Source organism: Paroedura picta, chromosome 3 (assembly GCF_049243985.1).
Source record: "Paroedura picta isolate Pp20150507F chromosome 3, Ppicta_v3.0, whole genome shotgun sequence".
Taxonomy (NCBI): Eukaryota; Metazoa; Chordata; class Lepidosauria; order Squamata; family Gekkonidae; genus Paroedura; species Paroedura picta.
In genome coordinates, this window is record NC_135371.1 from 168634682 (window position 1) to 168650097 (window position 15416).

The 15416-nt window shown below is 47.9% G+C and overlaps 2 long non-coding RNA genes across 2 annotated transcripts; both read right to left on the reverse strand.

Annotated features, from left to right (window-relative positions):
- Positions 1 to 254: 254 nt before the first annotated feature.
- On the reverse strand, positions 255 to 5973 carry LOC143831417 (uncharacterized). The gene is made up of 4 exons (XR_013228871.1): positions 5660 to 5973; positions 5292 to 5453; positions 2281 to 2359; positions 255 to 695 (listed from the first exon to the last, which is right to left on the reverse strand). It is a non-coding gene; the product is annotated as an uncharacterized LOC143831417 (long non-coding RNA).
- A 3048-nt stretch (positions 5974 to 9021) lies between these two features.
- On the reverse strand, positions 9022 to 14442 carry LOC143831418 (uncharacterized). Its single transcript, XR_013228872.1, has 4 exons — positions 14292 to 14442; positions 13924 to 14085; positions 10922 to 11000; positions 9022 to 9336 (listed from the first exon to the last, which is right to left on the reverse strand). It is a non-coding gene; the product is annotated as an uncharacterized LOC143831418 (long non-coding RNA).
- Positions 14443 to 15416: the final 974 nt, after the last annotated feature.

The window sequence follows — 15416 nt, forward strand, 5'->3', positions numbered from 1 at the left end:
AAGGATGGAAGGCTGAGTCAACCTTGAGCCGGCTGCTGGGATTGAACTCCCAACCTTATGGGCAGAGCTTTCAGACGGCTGCCTTACCACTCTGCGCCACAAGAGGCTCTAACCTTAACGTCGTGTCACATGTAACTTCCAGGTATGGCAGTTCTGGAAGGGAAGAGAGGCGTAGCCAACTGACATAACTCTAAGTGTGGCTTGAAGCCTGAAAAATGTTTCACATGTTCCTCTGCCATCAAAAGATTGGAATAGACTGCATTAAACAATCAAGAAAGTTTTTATTTTTTGTGTGTGCTGCTTGCTTTAGACACACGAGCTGCAAACAGATAAATTTATATTCTGAACATTATTCTAACAAGTGCTGCTTTTATTTAAGCTAAGTCTGGTATTTGCGCATACTAATTCTGGCACCCCTTGGGGTCCCAGACTTCTTGACACTTGGAAAGAGATCTGAACTTGGCTGTGAGGTGTGCTGTAGCTTTTTCTTCATTCCCCTGACATAACCAACACACAGGACGTGCTTCTATACAATTTATTGGAGATTTTCCAGTGGAGAAATGCAACCTCCCATAGCCAGATTACTGCTCCACTTTCTTCCTGTCTTACTCCACCTTCTTCCTGCAATTCATTAATAGCAGTTTCTAAGCCAATGAGAATTATATCTCCCCTTGCAATGTTTCGTAAATCCTGGCCTGCAAGTCAGAAAGAGAAAAGGAAATACACAATCACATGACTTTTTCTTGTAACAGCTGCACGTAAAATAAGGGTATAAGAGGAATCTCAGTACAAGGCCTGCGTTTCACTTTCACCCTTTTAGCATAGTGCAAATTGGGGACCTGCAAGGACTGGAGAGGAGCCCTTCTTCTGGCCACCTCCCATTTCTTTTCCTCTATCCTTAACTTATTCTTTCCTTCTCAGCCATTTGCCCACCCCTACCTTTTATCTGCCTCCCATCTCCAGCTCTATTAATGAGTTTCCTTCATTTATACCCTGCCTTTCTCCACAATGGGAATCAAAGCAGCTTCCATTTTCTTCCCCACCCCCAGAGGCGGTCCTCAACCCTAAAAATGTTGGGGACTGCTACTAACCATTACACCAAGCTGGCTCTCGAGCTCCTGTAACAAGCCAAAGAATGGGAAATCAGAGGATCTGTCCCAATCTATTGTTGTTGTTAGTTGCAAAGTCATGCCCGACCCATCGCGACCCCATGGACAGTGATCCTCCAGGCCTTCCTGTCCCCTACCATTCCCCGGAGTCCATTTAAGCTCACACCGACTGCTTCAGTGACTCCATCCAGCCACCTCATTCTCTGTCGTCCCCTTCTTCTTTTGCCCCCAATCGCTCCCAGCATTAGGCTCTTCTCCAGGGAGTCCTTCCTTCTCATGAGGCGGCCAAAGCATTTGAGTTTCATCTTCAGGATCTGGCCTTCTAAGGAGCATTCCTCTAGGACTGACTGGTTTGCTCACCTTGCAGTCCAAGGGACTTAAAAAACTCAATTCTTTGATGCTCAGCCTTCCTTATGGTCCAACTTTCACAGCCATACATTGAAATGGGAAGACCATAGCCTTGACTAGATGCACTTTAGTTGGCAGGGTGATGTCTCTTCTTTTTAGGATGCTGTCTAGATTTGCCATAGCTTTCCTCCCCAGGAGCGTCTTTTAATCTCTTTACTGCAGTCCCCATTTGCAGTGATCTTGGAGTCCGATCTATAGCAGTATCAAATGTGAGAATCCCCTGCAGATCGCAAATCCAATACAAACCAGCACACACAAGGAAGATAATCATAGAATCAAAGAATCACAGAGTTGGAAGGGACCTCATGGGTCATCTAGACCAACCCCCTGCTCAATGCAGGATCAGCCCTAAGCATCCTAAAGCAATGTTTAGAGATCAACAAAGCTAATTTCAAAGCATAGACTTAAAGCCAAACCAATATGGCAAAGTGATACTAAACCCCAGGAAGACAGAGAGATGCAAGGGGGGAAACTAAAGAAAATACAACCCTGATATTCCCACACAATTCCGCATGGAGGGACAAACCGTGCAATGTTTTGATCTACCCACTACTCTGCCGTTGTGCCCTTGAGGTTGCTCCCCAGTGTGTGCACAGTGTTGGCCTCAGTGGTGAAGGCCACCCCCTAATCTGCCTGGAAAATGTCCATTTGCGGCAAAGAGAAGCCCAGCTTATTGGCCGCCCCATTGAACTGCGTGTCGAAGACCCTCCCCGCCACATGTGAATGATATAATAAAAGATATGCTAAGCAAAAATGGACTCACCAGGCATCCAACCCAACACTAGTAGATGCGATTATCTTGGCGCATTCAATATCATCTGTGATGTCATCATCCACAAGAGCTGCAGAGAGATTGTCCAGAAAGAAAAGAGCCTATTAGGGACTGCTGAGGAGCAAGTGTCAACCATCCTTTGAAAAGGTCTTCTCACATCAGAGCCACAAGCCAGCAAGAGAAATGCTCCTAGACATTCTCAGCCACTGCCCCACACCTGTGGGCTTTCCGTGCCCTACATGTCCATGACAGTCCAACCATGAATGATTTTGAAGAGTGGCTCTCCAGACCAGTTGGCAGGGGCTCATGGTCGTTGGGCCTTCTGGACTTGGCTTGATCATGAATCTCTCCAGAGCAGTGGTCCCCAACCTTTTTCGGGCCAGGGACTGGGGGGGGCGGAGAGGGAGGCTGGGGCGCCAGCATGCCTGCAGGCATGCAAACGTGCAGGCACAGACCTGCCGCACCTTCACATTTGCGCCCGCCAGTGCCCTCACCTTCCCCCCACAGTGCGGCGCTCGCCGGCAGGCGCAAACACGCAGGCATGCAGCTGCCGTGTCTGCAATTTTGCGCCAGAGTCTCCGAGCTCTTGCATTTCCCAAGGGGGGACCCACGCAGGAGGCGGCTCGCACAACCGGCCGATGGGGCGCTGAGATGTGCAGCCGTGCGCAGCTCTCGGGAACTAGAGGAAGCCCCGTGGCAAGCAGTGCCCATTCGGACCGCTCGCTCGCTCCGGTCTGCCTCTGCTGGGACCCCAGGGCTGCTGAGCGCGAAAACTGGGAGGCTGAGGGCACTTCGTGGGAGAGCTAGGCGAGGCAAGTCCCATGGCCTCTTGGCAGAGCACTCCCGAAGTTCTCCCAGAGTGCTGCGGACGGGAGGCTGGCACGCTGGCACCTGGCCTCCCTCCCCTCCACCACGGCCCGGTACCGAGGGCTCTATGGCCTGATACCGGGCAGCGGCCCAGGGGTTGGGGAACACTCCTCCAGAGAAATAAAGCTGAAGAGTAACAGTGCATTTGAAAGTTGGCGGTTCTTTTTTAAATATGTGGATGGAGCATGGATCGAGACTCATAGCATTTTATGGTTTAAAAACAAGTAATCTTTACTATGAAAGATTATTTACAAATATATGGCATATTCATCTACTTCAGTTTCCTTCCTCAAGCAGACTACAAAACCTTAAAAGAAAACACCTTGCAAGACTCTATGCCTAGGCTGCAGGAAAGAGTAAATGCTGGACACTTGCTACTCTTGCAAAGCTGAAGTCTTTCACTTCCTGAAGAAGCAGGAAGTGGGAGGGAGCCAAACAAAGGGATCTCCCAAGCACAGGGCAGAAAATTCACTGTGATGCTACCACTGACCACTCAGTGCAACTAGTGAGCACACAGGTACAGTTAAGCAGCTTGAATAACACCAACTGTTCAGGGTTGATTTCACCCTATTACTAGCTGGTTGAAATTCCCACAATTGTAGTCCATGGACACCTGGAGAGCCACACTCTTGGGCCACCCCCGTCTAGAGATTCAGTCTGCAAATTACAGTATAAGTACTTTGGCTAGGAAGAACTTTCTTGTGGGGTTACATTTAATTTCAGCTAACACAGTTTGGTCCTTGTACAGAAAGTTATGCATGTAGGAATATGGGAACAACTGAAATCAGATTGTTCCGGAACAGGGATCATTTGATGTTGATAATGAACATCTCTGGAATATTCTCATCCTGCAAAAAATGGTGTATTTTCCCCTCTGATACTCAATTTAACCTTCCATATATTTAACATTGAGTATAGCACAAACTGTTGTAAGAGTTAGAATGGCCTAGGGGGGAACTTGTCTCCTCCCCCCGTCCTGCTCTAAAGAGTTGAGGGCACGCAAGGTTGAACTGGACCTGGCCAGCCTCGTGATCTTTTATCCATATCACTGCGTTGGTGGATGCACCTGGGCCCCGAAGTTTCTCTGATGAATGCATCACTTATTCCTGTGAATGTTTGCCATGACAATCACATGGGCCCAAACAAGCAAAGGGTTAAATCTGACACTATTGGATTTTGCCAGATAACATGGACCCAAGAGCATGAGGCTGGTCAGGTCGGGCCATCCCCAATTACAAGGTGGGGACACTGCAAGGTCTTGTGGGAAATACAACCCTTTCCCCTGTATCCCCCTCCTATCCCCCTTTCCCCCTCCACATGGCAGACACAATGTCCACACCATACCCTGCTTCTTTCTTTCTTCCCACGCATCCACAAACCTACATTTCCTCCAAGCCCATCATTGGTCATTTTGGGAGGTGGGCGGCTCGACATGACCATATATAGTCATATCTCCCAACAAATGTATAACAATACTTAAAAAAAATGTTAAAAACAATAAATTCCCTTGCATTCTCTAAACAGTATCAAGGGTCTCAAGAACCCCCAGGGTTTCATGAAACCCCACAGGATGAGAAAGCCTGCACTAACAACTACAACTTACTAGCTTTCAATAACAGTAGCAAGCAGTGAACACTGCAAAGATTGCTGCAGATGGCTAGTAACCAGATTTGTAAACAGATATGTGTTCTCTGTGCAGGGCCCCACATTCTAGATTTACAGATCCACATTGAGATTTCGATGTATCCTTACTAGCTACTCAGCATCGTGGTAAAAACACTAGACCATCATGGAATGCATTCATATCATTCAGATCTCTGTAACCATTACCCAGATTAGCAAAAATCTACCCTCTAACATTGCTGATGTCATGCATCTACTGAAAATCTTCTGTAGGAACATTCCTGACCTTTACTTCTTACAATGTAGAAGCCATAGTAGGAGAGCACAGGCTGGGATTGTGGCTGGAGAAGAAATTGGAGGAAAGAGGGAAGTTGAGAAGAGAGGATGCCTGATGGAAGACCACATGAGAGTGGAGAACATTAGTGAGACAGGTCCTTCAGAAACACCACTGGCATTCTTAGGGAATTTCACAGGCATTTAGCTATTTACACCAATAACAACGTCATACTTACCACGGCAGTACATCTTGCATCCAAAATTTGGTTCAGATCTCCCCCTGGAACACCACCAATAGCTGTTTATTTGGAAAAGTCCAAAGCTCCTGCCACACTCAGGGGTTGTTAGACCCACAACCCTTGAATTGAATTTGCTTTCATAGAAAACCAAGCAAACCCCTGGAACAAACAGAGCAGGAAATGGAAATTATAGAGGGGATAAAAATCAGAGTGTGGAACCCATAAAGACTCATGAGAGGTTTCTTCATTTCCCCCTGTATCCTACTGCCCACATTATTTTCTCTTTTCCTCTGCTGGGAAACGAATATGAGAAGAGGAATTGTCGCAGAGCACAGCAAATCTCATGGGAGAAAAAACAAACTCACAGTCGGATATGCCACGTCCCCCATAATCAAGCAGGTCAGCTCTTCTCATAATCTTAGCTAGTTCACATCTCCCGAACCACTTTGCTTCAGTGACTGACAGAAGTAGGAAGAGGAGAGCTGCAGTGTCCCGATTCTTCATGTGTACAACTCTTTCAAGGGTGAAATGTGATTTCAACCCAGTCTCTTTTGGCATTTATACCTCTGCTGCAGGGATGATCTTGGCATGCTGCGAGCGAGCAGGAAGCAGCTTGATTTCCTGGGGGCATTTCAGGTACGCATTTCACAGTCAGTCTCTGCTTTATGGGCCAGGAGGTAACCACAATTAAAAATAGACCTTTGAATGGAAGTGGCCAACCCGTTCTCCTAGAAGACCAACAATAGGGCATAGAGGCCAAGGCCTTCGTAAGTGCCCATTGGTTGGATTGCATCCATAGTTGGTTGGCCACCCTAGGGCGCTCCATCAATGAGTTCTGCCAGGGGGAAATCACCGAAGCAAGCATGCAGACAAGCAGTGGGGAATCTTCATCAATATATTAGGGAATCCTCCCTCCCCTCCCCAGATCCTCTTATTTTAAGGAGGGCAGGTGGCGGCAGGGCAGGAAAAGGAAGGCATCAGGGAGGTGGGCGGCGGTGGCGGCAGAAATGGTGGTGGTCAGGAAATGGAGGGGTGGGAGCGGAACATCACTCAGGAAACTACAGCGTGTTTCCGCCTCCATATGGTCTTATCACTGGTTGCTGCTTGTGCACCACTGGGGCATGCGATAACGGGTGGTAAATCCACTTTCCTGGATTTACCACATTGCACTTTAAAAATGGTGACATTGTAGGCCACCAACTGGACAGCCTTCGGATGTTGGTGACGTCATAAGGAGGGGGCTGAATATGCTGCCAACCTTCGGAGGCTGTGATGCTAAATATAGAATCATAGAATCATAGAGTTGGAAGGGGCCAGACAGACCATCTAGTCCAACCCCCTGCTCAACGCAGGATATTCCTCGTGCGAGAAAGGTATCACTTAATGCTAAATATTTCTGGTTTTTTTCAGGATCTATATGGTGTTTTTCACATTTACAAACATGGCCACATATATTCAAGCTGTGGCTGAACGATAGAATACAAGTTATGCTCTGCAAAAACAGACTCACCAGGCCCACATCCCATGTCTACCAGAAACAATTATCTTGGCACATTCAATATCATCTCTGATGTCATCATCTATGTGAGCTGCAGATAGATTTTCCAGAAAAAAAAAAGCTTATTAGGAACTGCTGAGGAGCAATTATCAACCACGTTTTGAAACCACCTTCTCACATCAGTTCCACAAGCCTGCAAGAGAAATGCTCCACCAGGCATTTGCGCGCACACCGTCTGTCCAATAAGCTCGATGTTCGGTTTGTGGGGCCGTTCAAGGGCTTGGAGCAGATGAATCCTGTGGCCTACCGCTTGAAGCTGCCCCAGTCATGTCGGATCCATCCCGTGTATCACCATTTGCTGCTTCAACTGCTCCGCACGGACAGCCTCCATCCACTGCCACCAGCCCCTCCGGATCCTGTGTCTGTTGACGGGGATGAAGAATACCAGATGTGGCAGGTATTAGATTCCCGAGTCCGTCGGGGAATGTTGAAGTACCTGATCGACTGGGAAGCCTATGGGCCCACGGAACAGACCACGGAGCCCACCAGCGGGCTCCCAATCTGGTTCAAGACTTCCACACTTGGTTTCCGGCCAAATCTGATCCCAACCCACCGGGAGAGGGCCCTGGAGAAGGAGATGGTGCCATGCCACCACTGCCACCTCCCATCTCTGAGGAGTTGCCACAGCAACCCACGCCTGTTCCACATCCATCATCTGGGCAGCCAGCGTAGGCTACAGATTCCTTCGCACACTGCAGGGCAAGCAGGGAGTGAAAGGAAGGAGCTTGTTGTGTGCCCAGCCCCAGCACAACCAGAGTCCGATGACAGCCTGGATGTTGGGTGTTTAAGGCAGAAGGGACGAGCAGTAGCTGTGGAAAGGTGGAGAAGTGCAAGGCTGCTGGCTCAGTGCCAGCATAGAGCAGACACAGGTGATGCAGCTTCACAGGAGAGTGAGTGATGGGCCAGCTGGAATCTCTCAGCTCATTAGCAGGGCTGCTTTTAGGCAGAGCTGCAGCAGCGTGTTGTTATGTGTGCAATCTATGCAGAAACCCTCCTGTCTGGCTCAGATTCCTTATCTCTGTGAACTCCTGTGACTTCTAGCTAACAGCTTTTGTCTACACACTTGGTAATTGGACTGGCTCTGGTGATTACTTGTTTCTCTGAACACTGACCTTGCCTTTCTCTCGACTACTCTTTGCCTCACCCCTAACTCTGCTTGCTTTGACTCAGACTGGACTTTGACCTCACTCTGGGGTGGACTCCGACTGGGCTCTGCAGCCCAGGTATCTTCCGCCCAGTTGCCACTGAGTGCAGCCAGATAGGGCAGCATATGTCCCTTTGTTGTTTTGTAATTCTAATCACTGGCATTTTGTTATATTCATTTCGTAGTCCAAAATCCTGTTGCACCCAGGGATGTAACAGGTGCTAGTGTGGGGAGCCAATGAAATTCATGCCATCGCCCTAAATGTCCGGGGTGTTGGTAGCATGGGCGATGCTTGCAGCAGGTGGCTGGGCCACCATGCGATCTGGCATCCAGCTAGCTGAAGCATCAGGCTTGGCAGGGTGGCACAGTACTCTCTCTTCCGCCACCAGGGAGCATCTGGCCGCAAGCCTGTGAGCATGCCTCGTGGCTGTGTTCTGAGGGTGGGCACCCAAATTTGATGGGCAAGCCCAGATTGATCCATGAAGCCAGAAGTGCTATCCAGACACACTGACATGTCCTGGACACCGCTTCACCCTTAGTGGCTCTACAAATATATTAGAACCACTAATGGTTAAGATATTCCATATATGGATACTTTGTAATGTTTAGGATTTATTTTATTTGTTGCTGGTGAATTTCATTTGCACCGTATGGCTTTTATCTTTTGGAACACATGAGAACTTTTTTTGGTCACTGCATACCATTTTGTGTGCTCCTTTTTTAACAGTGAGTAACGGGATACCTTTACCTTTACCTTAACGTCGTGTCACATGTAACTTCCAGGTATGGCAGTTCTGGAAGGGAAGAGAGGCGTAGCCAACTGACATAACTCTAAGTGTGGCTTGAAGCCTGAAAAATGTTTCACATGTTCCTCTGCCATCAAAAGATTGGAATAGACTGCATTAAACAATCAAGAAAGTTTTTATTTTTTGTGTGTGCTGCTTGCTTTAGACACACGAGCTGCAAACAGATAAATTTATATTCTGAACATTATTCTAACAAGTGCTGCTTTTATTTAAGCTAAGTCTTTTTTTTTTTTGCGCATACTAATTCTGGCACCCCTTGGGGTCCCAGACTTCTTGACACTTGGAAAGAGATCTGAACTTGGCTGTGAGGTGTGCTGTAGCTTTTTCTTCATTCCCCTGACATAACCAACACACAGGACGTGCTTCTATACAATTTATTGGAGATTTTCCAGTGGAGAAATGCAACCTCCCATAGCCAGATTACTGCTCCACTTTCCTCCTGTCTTACTCCACCTTCTTCCTGCAATTCATTAATAGCAGTTTCTAAGCCAATGAGAATTATATCTCCCCTTGCAATGTTTCGTAAATCCTGGCCTGCAAGTCAGAAAGAGAAAAGGAAATACACAATCACATGACTTTTTCTTGTAACAGCTGCACGTAAAATAAGGGTATAAGAGGAATCTCAGTACAAGGCCTGCGTTTCACTTTCACCCTTTTAGCATAGTGCAAATTGGGGACCTGCAAGGACTGGAGAGGAGCCCTTCTTCTGGCCACCTCCCATTTCTTTTCCTCTATCCTTAACTTATTCTTTCCTTCTCAGCCATTTGCCCACCCCTACCTTTTATCTGCCTCCCATCTCCAGCTCTATTAATGAGTTTCCTTCATTTATACCCTGCCTTTCTCCACAATGGGAATCAAAGCAGCTTCCATTTTCTTCCCCACCCCCAGAGGCGGTCCTCAACCCTAAAAATGTTGGGGACTGCTACTAACCATTACACCAAGCTGGCTCTCGAGCTCCTGTAACAAGCCAAAGAATGGGAAATCAGAGGATCTGTGCCAATCTATTGTTGTTGTTAGTTGCAAAGTCATGCCCGACCCATCGCGACCCCATGGACAGTGATCCTCCAGGCCTTCCTGTCCCCTACCATTCCCCGGAGTCCATTTAAGCTCACACCGACTGCTTCAGTGACTCCATCCAGCCACCTCATTCTCTGTCGTCCCCTTCTTCTTTTGCCCCCAATCGCTCCCAGCATTAGGCTCTTCTCCAGGGAGTCCTTCCTTCTCATGAGGCGGCCAAAGCATTTGAGTTTCATCTTCAGGATCTGGCCTTCTAAGGAGCATTCCTCTAGGACTGACTGGTTTGCTCACCTTGCAGTCCAAGGGACTTAAAAAACTCAATTCTTTGATGCTCAGCCTTCCTTATGGTCCAACTTTCACAGCCATACATTGAAATGGGAAGACCATAGCCTTGACTAGATGCACTTTAGTTGGCAGGGTGATGTCTCTTCTTTTTAGGATGCTGTCTAGATTTGCCATAGCTTTCCTCCCCAGGAGCGTCTTTTAATCTCTTTACTGCAGTCCCCATTTGCAGTGATCTTGGAGTCCGATCTATAGCAGTATCAAATGTGAGAATCCACTGCAGATCGCAAATCCAATACAAACCAGCACACACAAGGAAGATAATCATAGAATCAAAGAATCACAGAGTTGGAAGGGACCTCATGGGTCATCTAGACCAACCCCCTGCTCAATGCAGGATCAGCCCTAAGCATCCTAAAGCAATGTTTAGAGATCAACAAAGCTAATTTCAAAGCATAGACTTAAAGCCAAACCAATATGGCAAAGTGATACTAAACCCCAGGAAGACAGAGAGATGCAAGGGGGGAAACTAAAGAAAATACAACCCTGATATTCCCACACAATTCCGCATGGAGGGACAAATCGTGCAATGTTTTGATCTACCCACTACTCTGCCGTTGTGCCGTTGAGGTTGCTCCCCAGTGTGCGCACAGTGTTGGCCTCAGTGGTGAAGGCCACCCCCTAATCTGCCTGGAAAACGTCCATTTGCGGCAAATAGAAGCCCAGCTTATTGGCCGCCCCATTGAACTGCGTGTCGAAGACCCTCCCCGGCACATGTGAATGATAGAATAAAAGATATGCTAAGCAAAAATGGACTCACCAGGCATCCAACCCAACACTAGTAGATGCGATTATCTTGGCGCATTCAATATCATCTGTGATGTCATCATCCACAAGAGCTGCAGAGAGATTGTCCAGAAAGAAAAGAGCCTATTAGGGACTGCTGAGGAGCAAGTGTCAACCATCCTTTGAAAAGGTCTTCTCACATCAGAGCCACAAGCCAGCAAGAGAAATGCTCCTAGACATTCTCAGCCACTGCCCCACACCTGTGGGCTTTCCGTGCCCTACATGTCCATGACAGTCCAACCATGAATGATTTTGAAGAGTGGCTCTCCAGACCAGTTGGCAGGGGCTCATGGTCGTTGGACCTTCTGGACTTGGCTTGATCATGAGTCTCTCCAGAGCAGTGGTCCCCAACCTTTTTCGGGCCAGGGACTGGGGGGGGCGGAGAGGGAGGCTGGGGCGCCAGCATGCCTGCAGGCATGCAAACGTGCAGGCACAGACCTGCCGCACCTTCACATTTGCGCCCGCCAGTGCCCTCCCCTTCCCCCCACAGTGCGGCGCTCGCCGGCAGGCGCAAACGCGCAGGCATGGAGCTGCCGTGTCTGCAATTTTGCGCCAGAGTCTCCGAGCTCTTGCATTTCCCAAGGGGGGACCCACGCAGGAGGCGGCTCGCACAACCGGGCGATGGGGCGCTGAGATGTGCAGCCGTGCGCAGCTCTCAGGAACTAGAGGAAGCCCCGTGGCAAGCAGTGCCCATTCGGACCGCTCGCTCGCTTTAGTCTGCCTCTGCTGGGACCCCAGGGCTGCTGAGCGCGAAAACTGGGAGGCTGAGGGCACTTCGTGGGAGAGCTAGGCGAGGCAAGTCCCATGGCCTCTTGGCAGAGCACTCCCGAAGTTCTCCCAGAGTGCTGCGGACGGGAGGCTGGCACGCTGGCACCTGGCCTCCCTCCCCTCCACCACGGCCCGGTACCGAGGGCTCTATGGCCTGATACCGGGCTGCGGCCCAGGGGTTGGGGAACACTCCTCCAGAGAAATAAAGCTGAAGAGTAACAGTGCATTTGAACGTTGGCGGTTCTTTTTTAAATATGTGGATGGGGCATGGATCGAGACTCATAGCATTTTATGGTTTAAAAACAAGTAATCTTTACTATGAAAGATTATTTACAAATATATGGCATATTCATCTACTTCAGTTTCCTTCCTGAAGCAGACTACAAAACCTTAAAAGAAAACACCTTGCAAGACTCTATGCCTAGGCTGCAGGAAAGAGTAAATGCTGGACACTTGCTACTCTTGCAAAGCTGAAGTCTTTCACTTCCTGAAGAAGCAGGAAGTGGGAGGGAGCCAAACAAAGGGATCTCCCAAGCACAGGGCAGAAAATTCGCTGTGATGCTACCACTGACCACTCAGTGCAACTAGTGAGCACACAGGTACAGTTAAGCAGCTTGAATAACACCAACTGTTCAGGGTTGATTTCACCCTATTACTAGCTGGTTGAAATTCCCACAATTGTAGTCCATGGACACCTGGAGAGCCACACTCTTGGGCCACCCCTGTCTAGAGATTCAGTCTGCAAATTACAGTATAAGTACTTTGGCTAGGAAGAACTTTCTTGTGGGGTTACATTTAATTCCAGCTAACACAGTTTGGTCCTTGTACAGAAAGTTATGCATGTAGGAATATGGGAACAACTGAAATCAGATTGTTCCGGAACAGGGATCATTTGATGTTGATAATGAACATCTCTGGAATATTCTCATCCTGCAAAAAATGGTGTATTTTCCCCTCTGATACTCAATTTAACCTTCCATATATTTAACATTGAGTATAGCACAAACTGTTGTAAGAGTTAGAATGGCCTAGGGGGGAACTTGTCTCCTCCCCCCGTCCTGCTCTAAAGAGTTGAGGGCACGCAAGGTTGAACTGGACCTGGCCAGCCTCGTGATCTTTTATCCATATCACTGCGTTGGTGGATGCACCTGGGCCCCGAAGTTTCTCTGATGAATGCATCACTTATTCCTGTGAATGTTTGCCATGACAATCACATGGGCCCAAACAAGCAAAGGGTTAAATCTGACACTATTGGATTTTGCCAGATAACATGGACCCAAGAGCATGAGGCTGGTCAGGTCGGGCCATCCCCAATTACAAGGTGGGGACACTGCAAGGTCTTGTGGGAAATACAACCCTTTCCCCTGTACCCCCCTCCTATCCCCCTTTCCCCCTCCACATGGCAGACACAATGTCCACACCATACCCTGCTTCTTTCTTTCTTCCCACGCATCCACAAACCTACATTTCCTCCAAGCCCATCATTGGTCATTTTGGGAGGTGGGCGGCTCGACATGACCATATGTAGTCATATCTCCCAACAAATGTATAACAATACTTAAAAAAAAATTAAAAACAATAAATTCCCTTGCATTCTCTAAACAGTATCAAGGGTCTCAAGAACCCCCAGGGTTTCATGAAACCCCACAGGATGAGAAAGCCTGCACTAACAACTACAACTTACTAGCTTTCAATAACAGTAGCAAGCAGTGAACACTGCAAAGATTGCTGCAGATGGCTAGTAACCAGATTTGTAAACAGATATGTGTTCTCTGTGCAGGGCACCACGTTCTAGATTTACAGATCCACATTGAGATTTCGATGTATCCTTACTAGCTACTCAGCATCGTGGTAAAAACACTAGACCATCATGGAATGCATTCATATCATTCAGATCTCTGTAACCATTACCCAGATTAGCAAAAATCTACCCTCTAACATTGCTGATGTCATGCATCTACTGAAAATCTTCTGTAGGAACATTCCTGACCTTACAATGTAGAAGCCATAGTAGGAGAGCACAGGCTGGGATTGTGGCTGGAGAAGAAATTGGAGGAAAGAGGGAAGTTGAGAAGAGAGGATGCCTGATGGAAGACCACATGAGAGTGGAGAACATTAGTGAGATAGGTCCTTCAGAAACACCACTGGCATTCTTAGGGAATTTCACAGGCATTTAGCTATTTACACCAATAACAACGTCATACTTACCACGGCAGTACATCTTGCATCCAAAATTTGGTTCAGATCTCCCCCTGGAACACCACCAATAGCTGTTTATTTGGAAAAGTCCAAAGCTCCTGCCACCCTCAGGGGTTGTTAGACCCACAACCCTTGAATTGAATTTGCTTTCATAGAAAACCAAGCAAACCCCTGGAACAAACAGAGCAGGAAATGGAAATTATAGAGGGGATAAAAATCAGAGTGTGGAACCCATAAAGACTCATGAGAGGTTTCTTCATTTCCCCCTGTATCCTACTGCCCACATTATTTTCTCTTTTCCTCTGCTGGGAAGCGAATATGAGAAGAGGAATTGTCGCAGAGCACAGCAAATCTCATGGGAGAAAAAACAAACTCACAGTCGGATATGCCACGTCCCCCATAATCAAGCAGGTCAGCTCTTCTCATAATCTTAGCTAGTTCACATCTCCCGAACCACTTTGCTTCAGTGACTGACAGAAGTAGGAAGAGGAGAGCTGCAGTGTCCCGATTCTTCATGTGTACAGCTCTTTCAAGGGTGAAATGTGATTTCAACCCAGTCTCTTTTGGCATTTATACCTCTGCTGCAGGGATGATCTTGGCATGCTGCGAGCGAGCAGGAAGCAGCTTGATTTCCTGGGGGCATTTCAGGTACACATTTCACAGTCAGTCTCTGCTTTATGGGCCAGGAGGTAACCACAATTAAAAATAGACCTTTGAATGGAAGTGGCCAACCCGTTCTCCTAGAAGACCAACAATAGGGCATAGAGGCTAAGGCCTTCATAAGTGCCCATTGGCTGGATTGCATCCATAGTTGGTTGGCCACCCTAGGGCGCTCCATCAATGAGTTCTGCCAGGGGGAAATCACCGAAGCAAGCATGCAGACAAGCAGTGGGGAATCTTCATCAATATATTAGGGAATCCTCCCTCCCCTCCCCAGATCCTCTTATTTTAAGGAGGGCAGGTGGCGGCAGGGCAGGAAAAGGAAGGCATCAGGGAGGTGGGCGGCGGTGGCAGCAGAAATGGTGGTGGGCAGGAAATGGAGGGGTGGGAGCGGAACATCACTCAGGAAACTACAGCGTGTTTCCACCTCCATATGGTCTTATCACTGGTTGCTGCTTGTGCACCACTGGGGCATGCGATAACGGGTGGTAAATCCACTTTCCTGGATTTACCACATTGCACTTTAAAAATGGTGACATTGTAGGCCACCAACTGGACAGCCTTCGGATGTTGGTGACGTCATAAGGAGGGGGCTGAATATGCTGCCAACCTTCGGAGGCTGTGATGCTAAATATAGAATCATAGAATCATAGAGTTGGAAGGGGCCAGACAGGCCATCTAGTCCAACCCCCTGCTCAACGCAGGATATTCCTCGTGCGAGAAAGGTATCACTTAATGCTAAATATTTCTGGTTTTTTTCAGGATCTATATGGTATTTTTCACATTTACACACATGGCTACATATATTCAAGCTGTGGCTGAATGATAGAATAGAAGTTATG